General features: G+C 39.7%; 1 long non-coding RNA gene across 1 annotated transcript; it reads right to left on the reverse strand.

Moving 5' to 3' along the window:
• Positions 1–27,312, reverse strand: LOC114580145. Its single transcript, XR_003701435.1, has 2 exons — positions 27,153–27,312; positions 1–466 (listed from the first exon to the last, which is right to left on the reverse strand). It is a non-coding gene; the product is annotated as an uncharacterized LOC114580145 (long non-coding RNA).
• Positions 27,313–27,720: the final 408 nt, after the last annotated feature.

Here is a 27,720-nt window from a genome sequence, read left to right on the forward strand (position 1 = left end):
TTGCTTCAACAACATCTGAAAGCACTTATTAAATGTTGTCATGGTTCTTAATGAGATGCACGAGGGTTCACAATTATAAAAAACTTCATAGAGATCATAGGAAGTAAGATCTCATACATAATCTTACATGCTTTGTTCCAATTCATTCAAAATATATGACTAAGGCTTCGTTTGGGACGGCTTTTTTGTTGCTTCTTAAAGCAGCTTTTAAGTACAAAAATTTTAACTTTTGTACTAGAAAGCTGTTTCAAGAAGCGGTAAAAAAATCGTCCCAAACGAAGCCTAAATCCTAAACTCATGACTTCAAATACTTAACCTCATATACAATTGACATACATGATTGCTACATCAGTCGACTTGGAGGACTCTTTTCTCCTAAGCTTTTGAAAAGTAGATACTATTAAATGATTCATCCAATACAACTGCATCAAAACTATAGGCAATTGGGCAGCAACACATTTGTTCCCTAATTAAGTAACATAAATAATCAATATGCTACAAAAAAAAACTGCAATAAAAATATAATTCAAATGTTGGAAACATACTTTTAACGAGTTAAAATAAGTCTCACTTCTCTCCTGATGTACCCTTTATAAAAAAAAACTTTGTACGAGATTGATTAGAGTATCAAATTTATGCTCTAATCTTATTTGATTAATCTAAGGTTTCATTTGGGACGGCTTTTTTATTGTTTATTGAAGCAGTTTTTTAGTATAAAAATTAAAATTTTTGTACTAGATAGCTGCTTCAAGAAGCAGTAAAAAAAACCGTCCCAAACGAAGCCTAAGTATAAAAAAAAGCTACTCTAACCTTTGAGATTGAATGAGGTGATCTGCAGCTAGTTATACTTCCAATGGCATCTCCCACTCTCTCCTTAGAAATAGGGGTGCAATCATATTTATAAATCTAATTGGGATAAGATAAAATGGAGTAAGTACAATAGACTTCTAGAAGTTATCCTCATCAGCTCTTTGCACCATCTTAGGATGAAGAACTGTTAGCACACACAAACTGCCAGCAAAAATTACTGAGGACCTCTGCTCTCCACTACAGCATTATTCTCAAACTGTTCCATATGTGCTGCAGTCACGACTTGCTGATAACGACATCACAAAATTCTCTAACCAACTTGTCTCCTACACCTCTATACAAACTCTCAAATAGTGTAACAATTGAAAAGGAACATACAGAATTACTGTTACTAAAAAGCTTTCCTCTCTCTGCGTTTCTGAATTTCTCCTTAGTTCAATTCATGTTTGTCTTCATGGTATCAGAGATATAAGCTTCGCAGCTCCTACTCTCGTCTTCGATGGCAGATCAGGATTTCTCAAGTACCCAGTCTGCATCCGCTCTTTCTGCTTCCATGAAAGAATTCACCATACCTTCCCCACTCAAATTTCTAATGTCAAATATTAAGCTCATTTTCAACATTCAGCTCAACAATGAAAACTACTCAATTTGGAGACTTGAGATCTACAAACTCTTTTCAGCAAATGAATTTGAAGGGTACTTAACTGGCAGACAACCTCACCCTCTCGAGCCGACCCCGTCCTCCATTGGCAATACCTCTACTACCTCAGATTATTGCCTATGGCATCTCGTCGATTATAATTTGGTTTCTGTTCTCTTCTCCACCATATCTCCTTTGATTCTACCATATATCCTTAATCTCACCACTGCCCATGAAATCTGGACTATTCTAGAGAAAATACTACAACCTACAAATAGACCCCATGTCATACAACTCAAAAATGAACCCACCACATCCAAATGGTAGACAACACCATGAATCAATATCTTGTTCAAATCAAGGCTCTAGCAGACAACATAGCAGCGGCAGGCTCTCAAGTTTACTCAGAGGACTTCATTTTATACATATTAAATGGTCTACTTTTAAAGTACAATTCATTCAAGACAAACATCCATACTTCTCTCAATCCCATCAGCTACTCCATGCTCTGCAGTGAGGAGATCAATATACATAACGAATTGCTAGAAGACACAACTGCTCTAAAAGAAAATCTAGCCCTGTACTCACCCAAAACTAGATCAATCCGAGACAGAAACAAACACTCCAACCAATCCCGCTTCACTTGCAGTCGTGGAGTTTTCTCCAAACCATTATTCACTGTTGGTCGTGGATCATCCTTTCCTACCCCTCTGAGACAAATTTGTCAAATCTGTCACAAACCAGGACATTTTGTTACCTCCTGTTGGCATAGTTGCAATCTTCAATACATCCCAACCAACTCTTGGACACCTCGTGCCTTATTTACTCACCAGCAACAAAGTTCACCTACATAATGGGCGCTTGATTCTAGAGCCTCAAAGCATCTGACAATAGACGCCAACAATCTTCAACAGCCAATCCCCTACCAAGGTGCCGACTCTATCTCCATTGCGGCAGCTCCCTTCCCATACATCACAGTGGCCAAGGTATCCTGCCCCTTCTAGATTTGAATCGTGAGCTATTTCTCCACAATCTCCTTCATGTCCCCTCTCTATCTCACAATCTCCTTTCTATGCACAAACTTACCTCTGACAATAATTGCTCTATTTCCTTTGATGCCTCTGGATTCATTATCAAGGATCTATTGGACAACCAAACTCTCCTTCATGGTTGCATTCGTGACAGCCTTTATCTGGTGTCTACAAGCAAAGCTCCTTCCTCCACTGCATTTCATTCCAAACTCAACTCTACCTCACTATGGCATGCTCACTTAGGCCACCCTCATCAGCTTTTCATGAATACAATATCTAAAATCAACCCGTCACTATGTATTTCCTCCACGTCTTTTTATGCAAATCATGTAAAGGCCAAAATCCACAAACTACCATTTACTACAAGCTCTACTCATGTTACCACACCTTTAACTCTAATTCATTCAGATGTTTGGGGTCCGGCTATGGTCTCATCCATTAATGGTTATCGTTACTATGTAATCTTTATTGATGACTATTCTCGATTTTGTTGGCTATTTTTAATGCACACCAAAGATGAGACAGTATCCAAATTTCAATAATTCATTCAAATGGCTGAAAAATCAATTCAATTCCAAAATTAAAACCTTTCAACCTAATGGGTGTGGTGAGTACACAAGCCATAACTTCAAGAAATGCCTACTAGATAATGGCATCATACATCAATTAAGCTGTCCCTACACACCATAACAAAATGGGTTGATAAAAAGAAAATAAAGACATTTACTTGATATAACTTGTACATTGCTACATGCAGCAAACCTTCCACTATTTTTCTGGGCCAAAGATTTACTTACCTCAAATTACATCATCAATCGTCTACCTACCAAGGCTTGTAATCTTCAAATTCCATTCTAACATTTACAGGGTCATCCACCTACATATACCCATATCAAAACATTCGGTTGTCTATGTTTTCCTTGGCTCAAGCATCAAACCTCTAACAAACTCGCACCACGATCATAGGAGTGCATATTCTTGGGATACTCTACATAATAAAGGTTATCGTTTTCTCAACCCACAAACCCTGAAAATTCACATCTCCGGACATGTGATCTTTCATGAAAAGTACTTTCCCTAAAGCTCTATATCCTTAAACACAATTGTTCCACAATCTTCCACCTCTCAATCTCCTCCTATACTCATTCCAATCTCCACTATTCAGACCCTTCCACAATCAGCTCACCTATCCACCCAAATAATACACCACAAACCTCCTCCTTCATACATGCAAACCATCCTCCATTATCCCATACAGAACCTATACTTCCAGAAACTAATAACCCCGAACTTCCACCTCTTCTTCAATCCCGTTCCTCCACTCATCCCATGCAAACCTGTCTTAACACAGGGAATCTAAGGACCATACCAATCTTTGATCTCTCGTCTACACCACAAGTCAATCTCACTCCTACTGTCCTACATGTTACACTCAAGTTGCCAAACATCAATCTTGGCGTTCAGCTATGTCAGCTGAATTCCTAACACCCCAAAAACAGGGCACATGGTCGTTAGTTCCAGCTCCAACAAATCAATCAAAACTTGGTTGCCATCGGACCTACAAAATCAAGCTCAAACCTGATGGATGGATAGGCCGTTACAAAGCCCGTGACCCCGTCCAATTGCTCAAGGTTTCAACCAAGAGTATGATATAGATTATAAAGAAACATTTAGCCCAGTTGCAAAAATACCTACCATCAGGATTCTAATCATCATCACTCTTCACAGAAACTTGCCTGTTCTCCAACTAGATGCCTCCAATGCATTCCTTCATGGAGATCTCAAAAATGATGTTTACATGAGGCAACCACCAGGATTTATAGACGCGTGATTTTTCAATTATGTTTGTAAACTCCATAAAGCTATGTACAATCTTAAACAGGCTCCAACGCAATGGTCAATAAGTTCACCTCATTCTTCTCAGTTTTGACTTCACTTTCAGCAAATTTGGCCCTTCCTTCCTCATCTAATTTCATGACAATGTTCAAATATATCTACTAATGTATGTAGATGACATGCTTATCACAGGATGTCATCAACCCATAGCTCAATAGCTTCTCTCCAAACTACAAACAGCTTTCTCCCTCAAAGAGCTAGGACCGATTTCTCTGTTCTTGGGCATACAGATTACTTACACCCTGCAAGGCTATTTTCTAAACCAAACACACAATGCACGGGAGCTTCTCAAAACATTTGGATTCACCAACTGCAAACCAGCTCTCACACCAATGTCCCTCAAAGCAATCTCTCTCCAAAGGAAGTTGTGTCATAATTTCTCAATTGTCAACAGCACAGCTCCGGGAGTTCTGTATACATGAGCAGAGAAGTTGGTTGTGCCAAGCGGGCCGAGTTGATCAAAGTGGAGAAGTCGGCAAATGAGAGATGACAGATCGCCCAATTGTTGATTTTAGCAACACCTTTTTGGATGAGAGCAGAGAAGTCACTCTTCACAAGTCACCGTAAAGCCAGCTTTATTCCAAGGTAGTCGAATACTGTAACTTTGCGAATTCCAAATATATTGGCAAGCTGATTCTTCTTCAGGTGCCAGTAACCTTGCTGAAGAGGACCATAGGTTTAGCTTTATTAATCTTCTGTCCAGACAATAGGCAATAATAAAAAAGAATGGATGAGATGCGCTAGCTACAGTAGTCGAAGCTTCGGATAGCAAGAGGATATAGTCAACATACAGCATCTTAAAAATTTTGTCGCTTTGCCTTAAAATTGAAATGCCCTGGTGCTATCATCGTTGTTTGAAAACCTGGGAGTGTAACTCAGAACAAGTAATGAACAAATAGCGAGAAAGGGGTCAACCGTGACAAAACCCAGACTCCACCTTTACCCAATTTGAACGAGTCTCATTGATTAAGATGGAAATTTTTGGATTCACAAAACATTGAGAAATCAAATATATGAAGGTATGTGGGAATCCCATTTTAGCCGTAACAATTCACAGCGTCTGCCAATACATGCTATCCTAAGCCTATTCCATGTCAACTTTAATCGTCATAAGCTTGGACAAGGCCATGGACTGCTTGAACTTGTTCATGACTTCCTGGGCAATGAGACAGTGATTGGAAATTGAGCGGTCGGGGACAAAGGTGTCTTTCTCTTTAGAAATGAGAGATGGAAACAAATTTTTGAGCCAGTGAACAAGGACCTTAGCAACAACCTTGTATATGGTTTGACATAAGCTAATAGGCCGAAACTTAGAAGGCATGTCAACATTATCAACTTTGGGAATCAAAATGACAAAAGTCTCTTTCCAATGTGAGGGCATTAAAAGACTACAAAAAAATTGAGCCACTGTAGCACAAACATCCTCTTCTTCATAAGTCCCCGGGATATGTGGGATCTCTGGACACGCAATTTATGTGTCACACCCTAATTCTCACCTTGTGGGGCTTCCTTCTGTTCCTTTTTCACTACCATAACATATGGTAGTCATTCTTCCCTTGCCCTCGTCACAGGCGGCTTCTGGAACCTCTTCTTCATGGGTCCCTTTTCTTTTGCCACATTCAGTACTTTGTGTACTTTGGCAGACAACATTTCACGTCCCTTCCTCTGAGAAATTGGAGCTTGGTGTTGTTGTTCCCAGAAGGACTGTTTCAGCTCGCCAATAGAGCTATTCCTCTTCACCCATTTCGAATCTGAAAATTTGTTCCAGGACGGAACACTCACTTCTCACACTTGAGCCTGGAGTTTGGAAGGATGGATTGGCAGTGGTTGTTGAGCTCCCGCATTCTTCTTCCTTCACTGCCTTCTTGTCAACTTTCCTCTAGAAGAGGAAGCTTCAACATCATACCTTCCAAGTGAAACAGACGTACTTAGTAAGGCAACGGTGTTTGCAGTCACCACAAGGATTCTTACCCCGGTTCCAACCCTCTTCGTAGTTGGGGTTCTTGGCTAAGACAACCTTTCAAAGAAAGAAATCCTCCTACGAGGAACACCTTCATCAGTGGCAATTCATAGCACTGGTAGATACGTGCAATGTGCAGTGCTTTCAGTATAACGAGATCTTCTGGCAAGGACTTCAATTTCCATGTCATGTATAGGAACAACGACATCCATTACAGTAGATGCAGAAAATTTCAATCCACCAAACTAGATGGTGGCTCTAGCATTTTCGATGTTGATAACAGCATTAACTTGCTCTTAGTCCCAGCTCGATAATAAATGGGGTGTTCTGTAGTTCCATTATGCACAAATGAAAGATAAGTTTTAATAATTAGAATTTGATACATCACCCCACAATTTCAAAATACAAAGACTAAATAGAACATAATAACATAAATAAATAATTTTTTAAAAAATAAGATCTTCCTTAGTGAATTTTTAATGAGTTTATTAAAGGGTCATTTTAGAATATTTAGAATTTTAGCCCATATTGATTTGATGTTACTATAGCATACAGACTACTAGCTAAAGATGGAAAGAAAAGTCAGCCCCAGCGGAGTCCCCAGAAATCTGTGGTATCCAAAAATTCGCGCCCGACCTCTTTGCCACCCTTTTTCTTTTTATGGTCGTTGAAATGAGGAGAGTTCTAACGTTTAAGTTCCAAGGCAAATTGAGTTTTATATAAGACATTACCTAGAGATTTCACCCTCATTTTGAGAGAACTTTATGATAAGAGTTTAGGTTTAATTACCCATCCTGATAATGAGAGAGAACTTTCGATTAAAGCTAGTCATCGAACAGGTACATAGTATCTAACATATAGTAACAACAAAATTTGATATTTGAAAACTAAAATTTATCACCCCGCACAGGGGGTGTTTGGTATAGGATTGGATTCAATTTTAGTAGGATTTACTAAATCCTGTAAATCCGGATTTAGTAAATCCTGCGAGTCGCTTCTTCGGCTCCTTCGTTGCTGTTCGACTTGCGAGTCGTTGCTGTTCGACTTCGCTCCTTCGACGACGTTCCCTTCCTGTCGGATCGGACGTTACAACATTTTGATCTGAAGCAACGACGGGAGCTCCCTCTCGCTCGCTGTGAAGGTAACTTTCTCCCTTTCGCGCGCTTCTTCGGCCAAATCCCGTAAATCCGACTTCTAGCGGGATTAGGATTTACCGGGATTTAGCGGATTTACGCCGTAAATCCGCAAATACGGGATTTACGGATTTGCCGGATTTACGACGCCATTTTTTGCTTTTGGCTGGATTTACCGTAAATCCTACTAAAAACTCGAAATAAATCCGATACCAAACACCCCCTTAAAGCGAGAAAATGATGATGAATCCGATCAAGATCCTTTGGTTCCATCGTCATGGGTCATCATGGCCCCTAGTCTACTTAGTCAGAGGAGGTTGTCAACCCGACCTAACCGAATGTACAAACACTTCCATTGGCATTACGACCGTGCATTTGTTTGACGATTCGAGCCTTGTCGACTCTATCCATTTGCCAATAGAGGATCAAACTTGTTATTGGCTTTATGCTTTTGGTAGCGATTTCTTTTTGTAATAAACCTTGATAGCCTAATATGAAGGTTTAAAATAATTACTTCAGTCTATGCTACGATCGTATATTTGTTTGATGATTCAAACCGTGTCGACTTTATATTTTTGCGGATAGAGGATCAGGCTTGAACTTGACTTCATTTCTTGACACACGCATATATTTTGCATACATCACGTTCTTCATGGCCCATGTGGGAATATGTTTTTTCATGTATTTTGGAACATGTATTTGTACGACAATTTTAAGTATGGGTGTTAATATTTGACCCAACCCAAAACCTGACACGGATCCGACCCAAAAAAATTCTGGGTTCGGGTCGACCAGTTTGTTAGACAGGTCGGGTTCGAGTTTCATTTTTCGACCATTTCATAAAATCGGGTCGGCTTAGGGTTGACCCAAAAACCCGCAATCAACCAGGGTTGACCCATTTACAAAACCCTACCACGTCTGCTAGCTGATTGTGTCGCGAGCCTAGTAGCCTACCGGCTCTACCGTGTCAACTCGCACAGCGCGAACCACATCAACAGTTTTGTAGCGGCACAACGACACTTAAGTGTGAGCCTACCCTTGTTTGCCAGCTGCTCACGAGCATACTGCATCCGCCCACACAGCGCAGTGCATGCGTCTGCACTCTGCACCGGCACAACGAAACCACCCGCGAGCCTTCAACGTCCGCATCGAGCATCGCCCCATCACCTGCACCCCACGCACGAACAGGCTTTCTCCCACGCCGCACCTCACACCATGCATACGCGCAGACCCTGGGTTCGAGGGTAGGGTCGGGTCAACCCATTAACCCGCGTGAGTATGGTCTAGGTAGGAATTCCTAACAAGATTGCAAAACCCGAGTCAGGTTAGGGTTAACCTATTTGGACCCAGGTCAATTTGGGTTGGACCAGAACCCAACCCGTTGACCCATTTTGACACCCCTAATTATAAGTATGTAGTGCAATGGGTATATACAACATATTCACATGCTCACACACACACACACACTTATATTTTCATCCGTATGTTAACATACTCACATGTATACTTGTGCATTTGCATATATATATGTAGGTTGGCATGTGTATTTGCATCTTTCATGATGATATATAGTGGTTTAACTTGCTAAGATAGCGTATAGTACATTTACATGATATGCATGTATAATGTATCTATGCATTGCCTGTTTGTTTGCATGATGCTCTAGTGCCTTTATGTAATGCATGAAGTATTTGCATGTCGATGTATAGCACTGTTACTACACAGTGCATTTTACATGTTGCATGGTGCATTTACATAATGCATTTCGTATGTTGCAACATGTATATGCACGATGCATTTTGCATGTTAATGCAAGCATGTTAATGCAATGTGTCATCACATCAGGGCGTACTTTGTATATTGAGTGATGAACTTGCATGATGCATAATGCATATTGCAAATGTATACATGTTATGAATGTGTCAGTACGCCTTTTAATGCATGAGGGAGAGCATTTTTGCAATATTCAAATATGATCAACTTTGCAAGTGATCGTCATTTGGAAGATGCACGAGTTTCCTTGAGTATAGGGGGCTTATGAACATCTTATGTCCGCTTGTATTAAAGTTGCAGATCTGATGGCATTGTTTAGAAATGTGTTAGGTTTCATTTGTTGTACATCAGTAGTGTTGTCATTTTCTTCAGTGCTCAGCTTGCAGGAGTGTACTTATGTTGATAGATATGTTATACGACGCATCAGGAGCCTTCCACCTATCATTTGCAAGTAAACTGATCTATTCGGCGAGACAACATGGCGCCACAAATCTATTGCCTCAGTTTACTAGTGGTCCACAATTTTTACTACAAATTCTTTATTTATGCTTATAAATGAATCATAGCGTTGCGCTGTGGGTCATTTACTACTTTATGTAGGCAGGCTATCACATAATGCAAGCTCTGTTAATACTATTTGTGATCTGGCGCTAGGCATTCAGGAGCCACCAACTGTTAAATTTAGATGAACTGTGCTCAGCACGAATCCTCCAACACTGCTTGTAGGTGCGCTGCGTTGAGGGGCACTCGTTGCTTCTTGCAGGCGAGTTGTCATGTCATGCAATATTTGTAAAACTAGCTTGAAGTTCGTCAGTGGTCATTCAAAAGTCACTCGCTATTGAGTATAGGTGAACTATGCCCAACATAGATTTTCCAGCATTGTCTGCAGATGGGTCGTAGCACTACGCCACGGGTCGCTTGTTGCTTTTTGCAGGCGAGTTGTTGACCTATCGTGCCGTGCTAGCTTTGTTGAATCCGCCTATAGGTTATCACCAAACATTCAGAAATCGCTAGCTTAGCTCATAGGTGTTTGCATTTACTACAACTCTTCTATATTTGCTCGAATATAGCACGTTGTGTACATGAAAGGTTTTCTGCAGCAGCTCGTAGGTGCTTGCATTCTCTACCCTCATTCGTACATAGTATGTTGCATGCATTGCATTTTCCCTATATACACTTATTGGAAATCATGAACTTGTTATTTTAGCTCATAGGCAAGCTGTAGGTAGGATTGTTGCATATGTGATGAATTTCCTATAGTGGCTCGTAAGTGCTTGCATTTATAAGAGGCTTGATGCTTTTTCATGGTAGGCAATATGTAGTGTTCATTGCAATCTTCTTGCTCATGCGTGCAAGAGACCAGTCGCATTGGTTGCATACTGCTAGTTATTACCCATATAATGGTTTTTGCACAATGCTTATTTCATTAACATTGTTTGCGGGCAAGTTCTATGTCTTGCTTATGAATGTGTCGAGGTGTTCATTGCACCTATCCTTCCTTGGTGCTTGTGGGTAAATCATCATATACGTTTTCTTTTGCAATTTCTTGTAAGTGGACTATTGTTGCATATCAACAGCCTTAGCTCGTAAAGGATTGATGTATTTTCCTGACACTAAATTGTTGTTAACTAGACAAATGTCCCAGCATTTATTGCACGCTTCATGTATATGTTTGCAGGGAATTCTTTACACATTGCATATCGATCGTTGTCACTTGCAGGGGTTTTGTGTGTTTGTTTGCAGTTAAGTGGCATCGATTAAGTACAAGGTGCATATATTTCAAACTCTTCAAACTCATCTCGATTAGCAGTTCATTGCATGTCAACCTCCACTGCTTGTAGGGTTTAATATGCTTGATTGTATGTTGATATTAACTACAGGGTGTTGCATTTCTTGCACACCTTATACATTATATTCATGAACACACCATGACATTCATTGCAATCATCTCGCCTCATATTGTCGCGTGTAAGCGGGATTGTGTATTCATTACAAATCTCCCTCCTCTCACAAATGAACTATTGTATTTATGCAATTATTATATTCTTGTTCATAGTTATTGGCGGTTTGTTGTATTTATTTGAGTATTCGTTGTTCTTTGCATGCCATGAGTTCCATATTTGCTAGTTGACATCCATTTGAATGACCCGAAAAATTACTTAGCATTTGTAGCTTCGTTGTGATCATGCATTTGTCAATTTAAAATTTGTTTCCCTATTTATTAGTTTGTAAGTTTTATTCCTTGTCATTTGTTCAAGTCTTATCCATTGTTAGTTTAAATTTCAGCAATCTTCAGACGTCTCCCTTGTTTAGGAGAACTATTGGGACTATAGGCCTACCCACTATGTCAAGAAAAAACATGTATTGTCGGTGTCGGGCAATACCGTGGCTGTGATTTTCAATCTCACCACTTTACTAAAAGAAACCATAGGTCTTTAAGGTACTTGCGTTGAAGCTCGCAAATTTTCAAGTAAGCATAGAAGTACGTACACGGGTATTTAGCAGTGTCCCCACTACACTTAAGAAAGCGTATACAAGGCCCACCCAACTCAAAGCAAGCATCGCACTGAGCTCCTTCCCACCACGTTAAGAAAAGCATGTATATGTTGTCCGCTCATTGCGCCGTAAATGCAGAAAATGGGATTTTGGTATTTTTTTTAGTTTAGGAACCATTTATACCTTAGCGAGCGAAGCAGCAACGGTGTCGATGTGGAGGGCACTACGACAAACGCACAAAAATTTCTTTTCCCTCTCTTTTCCTCTTTTTTTTTTGTTTTCCTTTCCCCCTTTTTTATTTTCTCTCTTCTTCTTTTCTTTTCTTTTTACAATAATAATAACAATAACACTAATAATAATATTAGTAATAATAATAATAATAATAATAATAACAATAAGAGGTGGAGAAGATGAAGATAGTTTGGCTACTATTGGGAGATAGAAGATAGGTAGAGCGGGCCACAACGAGGAGGGCTGATTTTGGTGGCTATCTTGGGTTGTAGAAGGGTGAGAGGCAAGTAGGTTGTTTGGAGTGGGTTGCTTGATAGAGAAGTTGGTCAATTGGAGGTTGGGCTTCAGGCAGATAGTTTTGATATAGTGAAGAGCTGCGACTCTGTCGGATCGGGTAGAAGGAATTGGAAGGTGAAAGAGGTGGTCGTAAAAAGGTTGAGAACAAGGGCTGGTTAGAGTTTCGAATAGCCTGGAGTCAGACAGAACGAAGATTGGATGTGGGCTTGAGGTGCGATTGGGCTCTGTGCTGGGCTAGGTTGGTGGAAGAGAGATTGGAGCAGGGAGGATTGTGCGAGAGGAAAAAATCAGAGAAAACTCGCGAGAGCTCCATCTACCGTTGTTTTAATAGTGAAGGCATGCACGTAATCGAGACGAACTCACAAAAATCTTGGGAGAGTTCAAACGCCAATCTAAAGGGGTTTGAACGAGATTTCAGTGGGATTTGAGCAGGATTTAAGGGATTTTAGCATAAGAGGATTTCTCAATTTGTGTCTGTTGCCTCGAAATTCACGTCGTTGTCGCCTCGAAGTATTTGTCGTCTCCCAAATGCAACAACGAAATCTGTTCTGCGATCGAATGTCGTTTGGGTAGTGTCGTGCAACATTTTTAGGAGTCAGCCGCCGATTTCAACCGTTTTTGCCCTATTTGACTGTGAGGGGCTCACTCTTAGCTAATTTTGATGTTCTGATCGCAAAAGCACAGTTCGCTTGGTGATCGGATGTCGTTTGACCATTTTAGTGACGTGTTGAGCTCGTCAATCATTGCTTGCATCTCCGATTTCAGTTCTTTTCTCGTGTTTCTTAATGTATGGGTCAACAGCCGGTGAACAAGGACCTTAGCAACAATTTCGTATATAGTTTGACATAAGCTAATAGGCCAAAACTTTGAAGGGATGTCAGCATTATCAACTTTGTGCATAAAAATGACAAGAGTATCTTGAGCATTAAAAGACTACAAAAGAAATTTGGCCACTGTGCTCCAAAAAGGCAAAAACATTCAAAATAAAAGGAAGTGGTCCCATTGGCATTAGGGAAACAGTTGCAATTCATGTATATAATAACATTCCAGATCTCCCCATTGGTGACAGCGGCAATAAGGAGAGCAGCGGTTTTGTCACTAAGCCTAGGAAAGTCATCAAACGAGGGACAATTAAAATACTCCCAGAAGCCTTCCTTAATGGTTGTCGGCTCCTAAATGAACTCTCCCTGAACCAGCTTGAGCTAATTAATTTGATTTCACCATCTTCTCGCATATGCAATAGACTGAAAAAAAAAGTGAGATTTAGCGGCGCCATCTTTGAGCCAATGAACCTTGGGCCGCTGTTGCCACCAGGAGCTAATACGGGCAAGGGTGGAGTTGAAATGAGTGCATTTTAGTGTTATAGATTGTGCGGCAAAAAGACTATTAGGCATGCATTTCTAGGCTAGGAGCTTGCCAATTTCAAGCTCCAACGCCTTCTATAGCTGGTTAAGTTGCTACAGTTTATTCTTGCTCGAAAAGTAGACAGCTTTAAGGGTGCGAGAACACTTATGCTGGGGTTTATTCGCCTCAGATCCAGCGTCCTTGTTCCATTTTTCTCATACAATCCACCACATCATGGGATAGCTTAACCACATGTCTTCAAATCTAATCCAACAGGAATAGTGAGTACCTGATGTCTTCTCGACAGTTCAAGAGACCCTTAGTTCCTGCATCAAATATCATCAGTTGAGGGGTAGAGCAATTGGCAGCAAAGCTGATTGGTGGTCCATAAGAGCTCTTCTCATGGCTATGGGAGAAAACAGAAGTTGCAGTAGGGCCAGCATCGCTGGATGGGCTCCATCAATAGCAGCGAATTTCATGGCCTGAGAACGATGTTGGTGATTATTCTTCCTCCTGGAGACGAGAATCCACGGGCCATACTTGATGCAGCGCACGGACCTGCAGCCACTTGCATATAAGTATACAGCCCTCTTATATTTTAGCTCCACTATCTACTAACCGCTTTTGTCTTTTACTACTTTTAGTCACCGGAGAATTAGTCCCACTTTTTGCTTGCTGGTAGTTATTTAGTAATGAGGAGAAAGCCTCATACATATAGGAATAGAGGGAAAAGAAATAGATAGAAGAAAATATATCACAGCTTTTTACAGAGGAATTTCCGTTCCTTCGTCGTATTGCCCTGTTTCATTGTTTTCCTTGCAGGTTTCTGGATCCCTTGGTGCAGGTAGCACATCAAGTTGGTATTAGAGCAGAGATTCCTGGCGGGACAATGGCAGATGGAAATCCTCACAACACGCCGGACGTAGATCGGAGCGTGGAGGCCTTGTGGAGGGAACAAACCAAACTGGCTCGGCAGCTGGAAGAGCTTAATGCCAGCTTCAATAGATTCACAGCGGAGGTTCGGCAAGCACTCCAGGCGGACAGGGGTAGGGGCCGCTATGAACTACCTCCGGCGAGGCAAGCACTATCGGAAACCATTCCTCCTGTGCGCGGAATGGCGCGCCGGCGAAGGGAGCTCGTAATGGAATTTGCGGATTCGGAAGAAGACGTAGATCTGCATCAGCAATTTACTTATTCCGATTCCAATAATGAGAACATCACATTGCCTGACGTGAATAGGTGAATGTCGTAACGCTACCATAGACCCAACGGTGAGTTCCGTATTAAACTTGACATTCCCTTCTTTGATGGCAGGCTACACATAGAAGATTTCTTGACTGGGAGAGAGCAGTCGAGTCCTTCGAATACATGGAGATTCCGGCTGAAAAACAAGTGAAGTATGTAGCATGTAGACTGAAAGGTGGTGCGAGTGCTTGGTGGCAGAAATTTTACAAACCCGCCGAAGATAAGGAAAGGGAAGTGTTCGCAATTGGCCCCATATGAAGCAGTTGTTGCGAAGTCATTATCTCCCTACAGATTACGAACAGATGTTGTACATACAGTATCAACATTGCATGCAAGGAAATCGGACTGTCACTAATTACACCGAGGAATTTTATCGTTTGAGTGCGTGGAACAACCTCAATGAATCAGAAAATTAGCTGGTGGCGCGGTATGTTGGCGGGTTGAAGGATAACTTGCAAGACAAACTAGAATTAAACTCTGTTTGGTCTCTCTCACAAGCTGTTAATTTTTCCCTCAAAGCCGAAATGCAAATGACGCGTCATTCGCGCAGCCATTCGAGTCGACGGCAAGGAATAGAATCTATGGGAGAGCAACAATTCGTGACACCGAGCAATAAGCCGCTACCAGCCAGTTCTGGCTCCGGAACTGAGCCCGCCAAAGTACAAACAGCTGATCCCAAAGTTGTTAAACCGAGGCCTGGAGTAAAAGAGAATCCATATTCAAAGCCTGCCACTTATAAATGCTTCCGGTGTTTCCAGCCCGGCCATAAATTGAACGAGTGTCCCACTCGGCCACGTATTCAGTTGGTAGAAGGTGAAGCGGAGAGCTCAGAAAATCTCGTTGATAATGTAATCGAGGCTGAATTTGAAGAATTGAGCGCTGACGAGGGGGATGTAGTTATTTGTATTTTGGAACGACTGTTGCTAGCTCCTCGGCAACTTGTTCAGTCCCAACGGAATGCCATCTTTCGCACTCGAGGAACGATTGAAGGAAAGGTGTGCGACCTCATCATCGACAATGGGTGCACAGAGAACATAGTGTCCCGTTCTCTTACTCAAGCATTGCAATTGAAGACGCAGAAGAACCCCAATCTTTACAAGATAAGTTGAATCGAGAAGGGGACGGAAGTCGTGGTGACTAAAATGTGTCGAATTTCGTTCTCTATTGGGAAGCAGTATATGTGTGAAGTTTTGTGCGACGCAATCGACATGGATGTCGGCCATGTTATTCTGGGCCGACCATGGCAATATGATGTCGGAGCTGTTTATGACTACAGGCAAAACACATATGCCTTCGATTGGAAAGGCAAGAAAATCCGGCTTCTACCATTCGGCTCCGACTCCAAGTATAACAGTAAAGAGACCAGTGTTGTTTTTCAGTTGGTGGGGGGCCGTGCGTTGCTAGCCACGGGGCAAAATGAAAATGAAATTATGGCTTTGGTAGTGACCGATGCTCAGCCAGATTCCATGGCTTTAGAAATGCCAGATGTCGTCCAATTATTATTGAAACAATTTGAGGATCTTGCGCCCAAGGAACTGCCGGAGGGACTTCCACCTCTGTGTGACGTCCAACACCAGATCGAGTTTACTGTTGGAGCGACACTCCCAAATCTGCCTCACTACAAAATGAGCCCAAAGGAGCACGCCATACTACAAGGAATTGTTGAGGAACTCTTGAACAAATAACTCATCCAACCGAGTTTGAGCCCGTGCGCAGTCCCTGCTTTGCTTGTGCCCAAAAAGGATGGTCAATGGAGAATGTGTATTGACAGTCGAGCGATCAACAAGATTACGGTAAAATACTGTTTTCCCATCCCTCGGATTGACAAATTGCTTGATAAACTCGTGGGTGCGGAAGTCTTCTCTAAGATGGACCTTAAAAGCGGATACCATCAAATTCGAGTTCGCCCCGGAGACGAATGGAAGACCGCTTTCAAGACGCGCCAAGGGCTATATGAGTGGCGAGTCATGCCATTTGGATTGTGCAATGCGCCGACGACATTCATGAGGTTGATGAACAATGTACTCAAACCACTTCTGGGTAAATCTTGTGTAGTATATTTTGATGATATACTTGTTTTCAGCAACTCTATGGATGCTCATGTACAACATCTGACTGAAATTTTTCAAATCTTGAGAGATCACCGGTAATTTCTTAATTTATCTAAATGCGAATTTGCTACCTCGCAAGTGTATTTCCTTGGCTTTATCGTCTCCGTCAGCGGAGTTGAGGTCGATCCACGCAAAATTTCTGCTATTATGGAGTGGCCGACACCATCGTCACTATTTGACGTCCGTACCTTCCATGGCCTCGCCAATTTCTATCGGCGCTTCATAAAGGGGTTCAGCATGATAATGGCGCCGATCACGGATTGTTTAAAACAAAAATCTTTTATTTGGGGAGTTGAACAACAAGGTAGCTTAGAATGCATTAAACAAGCACTAAGTTCCGCCCCAGTGCTTGCTTTACCTGACTTTGACAAGCCCTTTCAAGTGGAAACAGATGCATCGGCGGTGGGAATCGGAGCAGTATTGATGCAGCTCGATAGGCCCATAGAATACTTCAGCGAGAAACTTAGCCTGAGCAGACAGAAATGGACGGTTTATGAGCAGGAACTATACGCAGTTGTGCGAGCTCTTAAGCATTAGGAGCACTACTTACTCCATCAGGACTTTGTGTTGTGCAGCGACCACAAGTCACTCCAATTTATAAACAGCCAAAAGATAATAAACCATATGCATGCTCGATGGGTATTATTCTTGCAAAAGTTTACCTTTGTATTGAAGCACAAATCGGGCAAGTCCAATAGAGTAGCCGACGCGCTGAGCAGGAGGGCGGCGTTGCTCACTCAATTGCAAACAGAACTCACAGGTTTAGAGTGCTTAAAGGACTTGTATGAGGAAGATGTGGATTTCAGACAAATTTGGAAGCAATGCAGCAGTATTAGTCCATACAAAGACTTCTCCATAAAGCATGGTTTCCTATTCAAGGGGAATCTATTGTGCATCCTAGAGTCGTCTTAGCGCTCTCAGATAATTCGGGAAGCCCACAGTGGCGGATTGGCCGCCCATTTGGGTAGAGAAAAAACACTGCAACAACTACAGAGCCGGTTCTTTTGGCCTAGGCTGCACCGTGATGTTCTGAAAACGGTGGAGCGGTGCTCCGTTTGCCAAGAATATAAAGGAGTTGCTCAGAATGCTGGACTCTACATGCCTCTTCTGATGCCATAATCCATATGGGAGGATATAAGTATGGATTTTGTTTTGAGATTTCCTAGAACGAAGCATGGAGTTGATTCAATCTTAGTGGTTGTTGATCGATTTTCGAAGATGACGCATTTTATAGCATGCAAGAAGACTTTTGATGCTGTTAACGTAGCTCGAATTTTCTTTAGAGAAGTGGTTCGACTACATGGGCTGCCACGAAGTAAAACTTTTGATAGAGATGTGAAGTTCATTAGCCATTTTTGGCGAGATTTGTGGGGTCGTTTACACACTGACCTAAAGCTTAGTTCCGCATGTCATCCCCAAACCGATGGCCAGACCGAAGTGGTGAACCGTACGTTGGCTAATATGCTACGATGCCTTGTGCAGAACCGTCCGAAACAATTGAATGAGGCCTTGGGTCAGGCAGAATTCGCATATAATTCCATGACCAATCAGTCAACGGGAAGATGTCCGTTAAGCATTGTCTATACCAAACCTCCAAATCATATCCTAGACATAGCAGTATTGCCCAAATGCCGCACGGCAGCAGCCACTTCATTCTCCGATCCACAGCAGTCTGTGCTTCAGGTGGTTAAAACAAAACTTTTGGAATCCCATACTCAGTACAAACTAGCATCCGATCTTCATAGGTGGAAACTGACATTTGAACCAGGAGACCTTGTCATGGTGAGGATGCGAAAAGAACGTTTTCCGGCAGGCCAATATTCTAAACTCAGTCCTCGCAAAATCGGGCCTGTACCAATTACTAAAGGCATAAATGATAATGCGTATGTAGTTGAATTACCGCCGCATATCCACACTTCGTCCACTTTTAACGTGGCTGACATCCATCCATACAAGCCGCCAGATGAAATGGATTTAGCATACAGTGAGGACACTGTCAATTCTAGTTAGCCGGAGGGACCTGATGCAGCGCACGGACCTGCAGCCACCTGCATATTAGTATACAACCCTCTTATATTTTAGCTCCACTATCTACTAACCGCTTTTGTCTTTTACTACTTTTAGTTACCAGGGAATTAGTCCCACTTTTTGCTTGCTAGTAGTTATTTAGTAATGAGGAGAAAGCCTCATACATATAGGAAAAGAGGGAAAAGAAATAGATAGAAAAAAATATATCACAGTTTTTTATAGAGGAATTTCCGTTCCTTCTTCGTATTGCCATGTTTTATTGTTTTCCTTGCAGGTTTCTGAATCCCTTGGTGCAGGTGGCACATCAATACTTATCCTCCATATCATCATGTCCCATGGGGATCTCACAATCAGGCTAAGGTGGAGTAGCCTTAGCGGCAGAGTCAGGTTGATCAGCCTTCCTAGCACCTTCAATGTCATTTATATCACATTCTCCATTGACAAGCTCCTAAACAAACACATTTCTAGCTGAAATTCATCCACTTTGGGTTGAGCTTGATTTAGCTTTTCCCAAAGATGATATCAGGCTATTCTCCAGCATTGTCATTAGGATCACCTCACTCACTTATTTCATGATGGATTTTGTTAAGACTATGTACCTGCTAGGGCATCCTTGCTCAATAGCAATCCCCTCCCCATGTTGGACAATGTCATACCTGAGCTGATCTCAATAGAAACGTAACTTGGCAAATAAAAAGGTTTGACTGCCTGTTTTTTTATTGTTTCTCTTGTTGATATATTTTAGGAAGAGAGTGCACTCAAAATAAAGGCAAGTACGGCAAATCACAAAGTATCTGCAAAAGAGAATAAAAACTACAAAACAGCACTAAAATTTACATGGTTTGGGTTTGGCTTAAGTAAGCCTAAATTCACACCCACAAAAAGATTAAATAATTCTTAAGCTTCAAAAGGGATCAATGAAGAATTATAATTCATATAAATTTGAGATATAAATAAATTATCATTTTGTCTAGCTGTAAAATACAATCAACTACTACAAAGATGAGGATTAGAAGAGAAGGAGATGTTGTGTCTCCAACTAGTCTTTTCTCCTTCTATTATGGCTATCTAAATAAGATTGATTCCTTGCTATGATCAAGAGCTTCTTCATTTGTTAAATCCAAAAATAACAACACTTATTCTTTCTTGAAGAAACCTAAGAACTCTCCTTGCAAGCACTCAAAAAAATATTTCTTTCTTTCTTAGATGACAGCCCTTCTCTCTCTTCCATTTCATCTTCTCTCTTTATTGTTGCTTCTTGTTGATGCTTTAACATAATACAACAATCTCTTTATATAATGCTTAGACATGGTAAGCAGTAAACTTAAATTTAATGGAATTAGACTTCGGCGGCCACTATCTTGAAAAATTAAGTGTGAATTAAGTCATATATTCTTCATCTTGAAAAATTAAGTGTGAATTAAGTCATATATTCTTCATCGCATCAACTGATTTGTGCACAACAAATCCCGGTGTCCACACAAAATAATTAGTCCTACAGATGGCAAGTGCAGATTTCAATGACCTTCCACTGGGACATGCCTGATATTTTTCGAAGTCTTTTCAGTGTTAAGTTGTCCGCTTGAGTCAATAACATAGCACTACCCGGTCTTCCAGACAACATTTTTCAATGAATCTTTGAAGTCCACTTCCATTACGCAAAAAAATGGAAATGCTCAGATATGCAGATTAAATAGTTAGTTAAAGAAGCATGAGAAGTATTCTTTGAGGCTTAGAAGGCATTGCAAGAATAATCATTTAAAGAGTATGGCTCTTTTTTAATGTTTAGATATCTCCAAAAAGAAAACATCTTTCCAATCACAGAGAATCATGTTTATGAAACCCTCAAAAATGAAATATCATCAAAGCAGTGACATGGTCTGAAAATTTATTATGATTTAATTTTGCAACTAAATTTGTGTTGTAAGGCTCACAACGATTATTTCTTCATTGCATAACCGTAGGAGGTAAGAATAATGTTGTATGTTTGTATGGTGGTGCCCTGGATTTGTTAGTATCCAATTATCAAAGTGCAGAAAACACAAACCAAATCAGAATAGTAAAATATTAATAATTCAAAATATTTAAAGAACAGTGGATCCAAACTAGCTGAAGGTGGCTATTTTGCGATATTGTACCAATTCTGATGCTGAACAACGACAAGTTTAGTACAAAGCTCCCAAAATAAACGGCATAATAAAATAATAGTAAAATTGAATTAAATTGGGGTACAATTGCAATAATCTGGTACAATAAAGTGACAACACTGATGCTAAAAAAAACACTCCAAACAAGCTAAAAATTCCATAGAATAATATTTAATCTCATCCCCACATGCACACTTAGACACCAATCACTATGAAGATTGCACCAAAGATCCTTAAAATCCTTATGAGAACCTGTAGCTGCTTACATTAAAAGGAACTACAGCAAAAGCAAAGGTAAAGGAAGATAGAACATAGATGCAGAAATAATTTCATTCACCTTTTTTTACATTCTACTGATTACAGAATATATAGCTAGACTAAGTAATATAATCAACGGTAAGATGTAGATTAGTTACACTTCAATGGTATTGATTTAATCTAGAAATGGTGTTAATGCAAGGCAGAGGTAGTGACTGAAATGTAATGCAATGGGCAGCTGTAGCAGTGCAAAGACAATGGTTAATGACTTCTACTTATCATCCCCCCTCAAGATGACACTCCTTTCAATGAGTGTTAACTTGTGTGGAAGCTCTTGAAAGAATTTGATGGGTAAAGGCTTGGTAAATATATCAGCTATTTAATCAATAGTATTGACATGATGAATATATATTGTTTTATTCTCAACACAATCATGAATAAAGTGAATGTCAATCTCAATGTGCTTTATACGAGCATGAAAGACTGGATTGTTGGCAAGGGTAATGGTTGAAATGTTATCATAGAACAAGGCACTGGAAGTCTCTATGGAGACGCAAAATTCGAGTAGAAGGCGTCTCAGACAAAACAAGTCTGCAGCAGCAGTAGCAAGGGAACGATATTCAGCCTCGGTGAATGAACGTGCTACAATCTTTTGTTTCTTAATTAGCCAAGAAAACAAATTATTCCCAAGATAGGCACAATTTGTTGTTGATTTATGATATGTAGGATCTCCCGCCTAATCAAAATCAAAAAATGCAAGAAGTTGGAGAGGACTCGGCTGTATCAACAGTCCCAACGACAACGTCCCTTTGATATAACGAAGAATTCTTTTGAGCAGACAAAAATGAGCATTTAAAGGATGTTGCATAAACTGACATAGTTTGTTTGATGTATAGGAAATATCAAGCCTTGTAATATTCAAATATTGTAATGACCCTAGAAGATGTTTATAAAAATCTGGGTTGGCATACGATTCTTGGGTGTCAACTGATGAAATTATTTTGATTGTCATTGGAGTAGAAGGAAGTTTGCAGTCCTGCATACCATCCCGATTAAGAATAGCTAAAGTATAGATTGCTTGATTTAAGTATAAACCAGTTGAAGTTGGAAGAACATGAATGATAAGAAAATGATGTATAGATCTCAAATTTTTTAACTGAAAATGCTTGTGAAGATCCATTAGTAAATGTTGAATGAGTTGTTCATTGCTACTGATTAACAAAATATCATCAACATAGATCAAAATATAAAGAGCAATAGTACAGCTTTGATAAATCAACAAAGATGGATCAACAGTGCTTTTCTAAAAACCAAAAATAAACAAATGAGTAGAAAAGGTAGTAAACCATTGCCTTGGAGATTGTTTTAAGCCATTATGGACTTCTTGAGAAGACAAACATAATTTGGATGCATCGGATCAAGAAAACCAGATGGTTGAGACAATCTTTAATATCACTATGTAAAAAGGCATTAGATACATCTAATTGCAAAATTTTCCACTCGTGAGTGGCCGCAACAGTGAGAAGAATGTGTATAGTAGGAATTTTAGTAACTGGACTAAAGGTTTTTAAGTAGTCCAAACCATACTTGTTTAAACCCTTGATCAACCAATCTAGCTTTATGTCTAGCAATTGAGCCATTTGCATTATATTTTGTTTTGAAAATCCACTTGCAGCCAAAAATATTTTGTATAGGAGATGGTGGAACTAGTGTCCAAGTATCTTGAGCTTGAAGAGCATCAAATTCTACAAACATAGCCTGCCGCCAAACAAGTTGCTCGGAAGCTTGAGAATAGCAAGTGGGATCGATAGGATAAAGATTATGAGACATGCTAACAATATGTTTTGATTTTAAATGACCAATTTTAAAAAGTGTGAGCATATAATGAGTGTAATGAGGTGGCTGAGAAGAATTGTTTGATATAGGAGAGTGATTGAATTGTAGTTGGAGAGATTGCATTTGGAGAAAAGATATGTTGTGAAGAGTTAGGAGAAGGACAACAAGGAGTTGGGAAAGAGGAGAAATTAGAAAGATCGGAGGATTGAGATGAAGCATCTGGCCCTGGAAATCTAAGTGGAACTAAGTTTAATGGTGGATGATATTGTTGAGGTGGTGGAGATGATTAAGAGTTGTTGGTTGAGTGAAAAGGAAAAATATGTTCAAAGAATTAAACATGTCTTGAAATGATGATCCTATGAGCTTGAAGATTGTAGCATTTATAATCTTTAGAAGTTGAACCATAGCCAAAGAAAACACAAGGAGATGATTTGGGATCAAATTTATGCTTGCAAATATGTGGCGTTTATTGATAGCATAAACAACCAAATATTTTTAAATGAGTATTGTTGGATAGTTTCCGGTAAAGTAATTGATAGGGAGATGTTTTAGGGCTATGCAAAATAGGAAAACGATTGATTAGATACATGGTGGAGAGCAAAGTATCAACCTAAAATTGCAAAGGAAGTTTGGCATCAAACATTAAGCTGCGTAGAGTTTCGATAATATGACAATGTTTTCTTTCGGCAACACAATTTTGTTCAAGTGTAGGGGCAACTTAATTGATGAAGGATGCCTGCATTTTGGAGAGTAGCTTGGGAATTGGAGTTAATGAATTCACCAACATTATCAGATCGGAGAATTTTAATAGGTTTATTGAATTGTTTTTCAACTGAAATTTTAAACAATAAGAATTTAGAAAGAGCTTCAGATTTAAGTTTCATTTAAAAACCCTAACAATAACGAGAATGATCATCCAAAAAAAGTATAAAATGCTTAAATCTTTGAATTGACAAAATAGGAGAAGAACCACATACATCTGTAAATATCAATTCTAAAGGATCTTTGCTACAATTAAAAGAACGAGAAAAAGATAATTTGTGACTCTTTTAAATGAAACTTGGTAAAAGAAGCTTAAAAAACGGTAGGAAGATCAACTTGTGTAGAAAAGATAAATGGAACAACAATGCCAAAGACTACTAAGCAAGGCAATGGAAGTTGATGAGGCTGTTGGTGGAGCTTAAAGTCTATAAAGCCCTTGATGAGAGGGACCTTGGAGAAGAGTTTGATTGTTCATCAAATCCTTGAAAGAAAATCCATATTTATCAAATATAATCGAGCAAGGATTATCATGAACTAATTTATGTGCTGAAAGAAGATTGTATTAGAGAGTAGAAACATGTAATAAGGCTTTAAGACGAAGCTTACAATGTGGAGTTGGAAGGATTCATTGATCATAATGTGTTATTGGCAGCATGTATCCATTTCCAGTTCTGAACTTGTTGGGGACCAGAATATGGTTGGGGTTGTTGAAGAAGATTTATATCATGCGTGATATGTGAAGTTGCTCCTGAGTCGAGAACCCAATCCAAGGAATCTTGAGCAGATATAGCAATTAAAGCAGAGGAAGAGGGCAGTTGATACTGCAAGTTTGCTCTATGTCATCATTAAAGGCAAAGCAGCCTAGTTTTCTGCAAATATGGCATTCAATGTAGGCTGAATTATTTCTTCCACTGCGCAGACTAGCATTATGTATAGAAAATGTAGGTGACGCAACAAATCGGGAGCGTCCTCGAATAGAATAAAATCACGAGCTGCCATGTCCACGAGAAGCAGTTAAAGCTAAATGTGGATCAGGGATCATGAGAGTGGAGCCTGAGCCTTCACGAGCAGATTCAGCCGCAATATTCAGTTCTTTACTACATAACAATGTATAGAAGTCCTCTAGACTGATTGGCTGAATAGTGGTATGAATTGCAGTCTTGAACAATTGATAAAAAGAAGGTAAGCCATTCAACGTATATAGTATTACATCTTCTGGATTCAATGGAGTTCCGGAAGTAGCGATTGCGTCGCATTTACTCTTGATATCGAAAAGATACTGTAGCATTGTTTTATCCTTCATGGATTGAAGTCTTCTTTCGATTGTTTGCCAGATTTCTACGCGGGACTCCAAATTTAAAATTTAGGGTACAATATTCTATGAAATTACAGAGTAAAGGGTTGTTGCAAGGTTATGATCCACAAGTATCCAAATTTGAGTAGGGTTAATTTCACTGGACTCATTAATAATTTGCTTCGTTTGTTTCGGCGTAGAACTGTTTAGGTATCTATCAAAGTCGTTTGTAGTAAACAACTTCAGCACTTTGACTTCTAAAGGGGTAATTATCAAAATTGAGTTGAATATTCATTACCGACCTGACATTAGAAATTTCAGTTGAGGAGGTATGAAAATCTCACTTATTTTGATGGGAGATTGAGAAGAAAGGATAGAGGTACTGATAGAAGAATCAGCATTCATTTTAGTTGGGGTTGACGATGACCAACTCCATAACTCAAGAAAACAGGTAGAACAAAACCTCAGTTCTACAACCGCAACCTGGTTGCTCTGATACCATGAGAACCTGTAGTTGCTTACAATAAAAGGAACAACAGTAAAAGCAAAGGTAAAGGAAGATAGAACATAGATACAAAAATAATTTCATTCACCCCCTTTTTTCACCTTTCTGTTGTTTATAGGATATATAGCTAGACTAAGTAATACAATCAACGGTAAGATGTAAATCAGTTACACTTCAATAACATTGATTTAATCTACAAAAGGTGTTACTGCACGACAGAGGTAGTGGTTGAAAAGTAATGCAATGGGCAGTTGTAGCCGTGCAAAGACAAATGCTTATCACTTCTGCTTATCAACTTAGAAGCAATCAATTTTGCTACCACAATATTGAGTCATTTTCAAATTACACTTAACAATATTTTCTTACTTCAACTTTTGCTTCCTTGTAGCAGAAAAAACATAAAATTTTGTTATAGAAGTGCCATCACTATCATGGCACTATTAATTTAGTTCGAGGGTTCTAATAAAAGCACTCAATGAGGGTTTAAATAAGCCAAATATGAATGAATAAGTCTCTTTGTTTTGTTCTTTTCATTAACTATAGAACCAAACACGAATGAGCTAAAGTTCGTTAGCAAGCTAAAATTTTTTTGGCACGTTTATTATAGAACCAAACAAACCAATTGTGAATAACAAGCCTAGTAAATGACCACAGATGCATCAAACAAATTTTATTATATGACTTCAATTTTTTCATAAAACTTTTGTAATTTTTATAGAGCAACATCTTTTAAAACATCATATTGCATAAAATATATGTTTTTCATGCTTCCTCAGTATATTCGATGGTTTTCAATAGTTAAATAAATAAGCAAATAAAACGTTTGCATATAAATATGCATGGATAAATATATGTATATATGTTCAAATATCTTTCCATATGCTGAGCTTATATCAATCCAGAAAAAAAAAATTGGTCAATTGCAGCTCATTTACTTAATGGACGACTAAAACACAAAAGATTATCAAACCAAACACAGGTTCTTCACAAAAAATGAGATTTTTTCTTACACCCTTGATGTTCATTACTATAATTATGGAACTTGATCAGTTGTTAAAAAAGGATGTCTTTTTTTTTTTTGGGTCGTTAGGAAACAATGTCATGCAAACATTAAAAAAAAATAAAAATTTTGCGGTATTCCAATCGGTTATCAATCCAATGTTAAATTTGTTATCAACCCAAGAACAATTATATAACTCAAAAGGTAATCTGATATTATAGGACAAGAGAGCAAAACTGCCCATTAGACGGGGAAGAAGCAACTGCGTAGCCCATTAGACTGGGAACAAGCAAGTGCGTAGATAATCACGATAAAGCATCGGAGGAATAATAACTGGAGCAGATAGAGACATAACCTCATACCCATAACGCATAAAGAGGAATGACCAATGCTTCCAACAGCTGACCTTCACAAAATTAAAACCTAACTTGGCATTGGCAGAGAGAGAGAGAGAGAGAGAGAGAGAGAGAGACTAGCCGCAATAGGAAGGAGTGACCGGGTGAGCGGAAACTGGGATTTCATGTCGGCCCGGGTGAGATAAATGAACAATGTTATATTATAAAAAACATATTATCCCGGTTAGGGGATAACCCGGTCGACCTAGCATGCAACCCACATCAATTTATACGGGCCAATACTTAAGGCTTGCACGAAGCGTCGAGGGGATTCGAACTCGGTACCTGACCAATGGCCAGCCAGTTCTCCACCACCAGGCCACCGCGCGGTGGGTAACAATGTTATATTTACCACCTATAATTTAAATAATTTTAGGGGCTTAGCATGCTTAAAATATTAGAATTTATGTCGTTCTGTGTGTGTCTTGCCGCCGCCTGAGGAGGGCTCCTTTGCAGGATGTCCTCCTCCGTTTTCCCCCCTCTTCCCTCATCTTCTTCTGCCGCTTCTTTGACACCTCTCCCCAATGA

Source organism: Dendrobium catenatum, unplaced genomic scaffold (assembly GCF_001605985.2).
Source record: "Dendrobium catenatum unplaced genomic scaffold, ASM160598v2 fragScaff_scaffold_827, whole genome shotgun sequence".
In the NCBI taxonomy this organism is placed as follows: Eukaryota; Viridiplantae; Streptophyta; class Magnoliopsida; order Asparagales; family Orchidaceae; genus Dendrobium; species Dendrobium catenatum.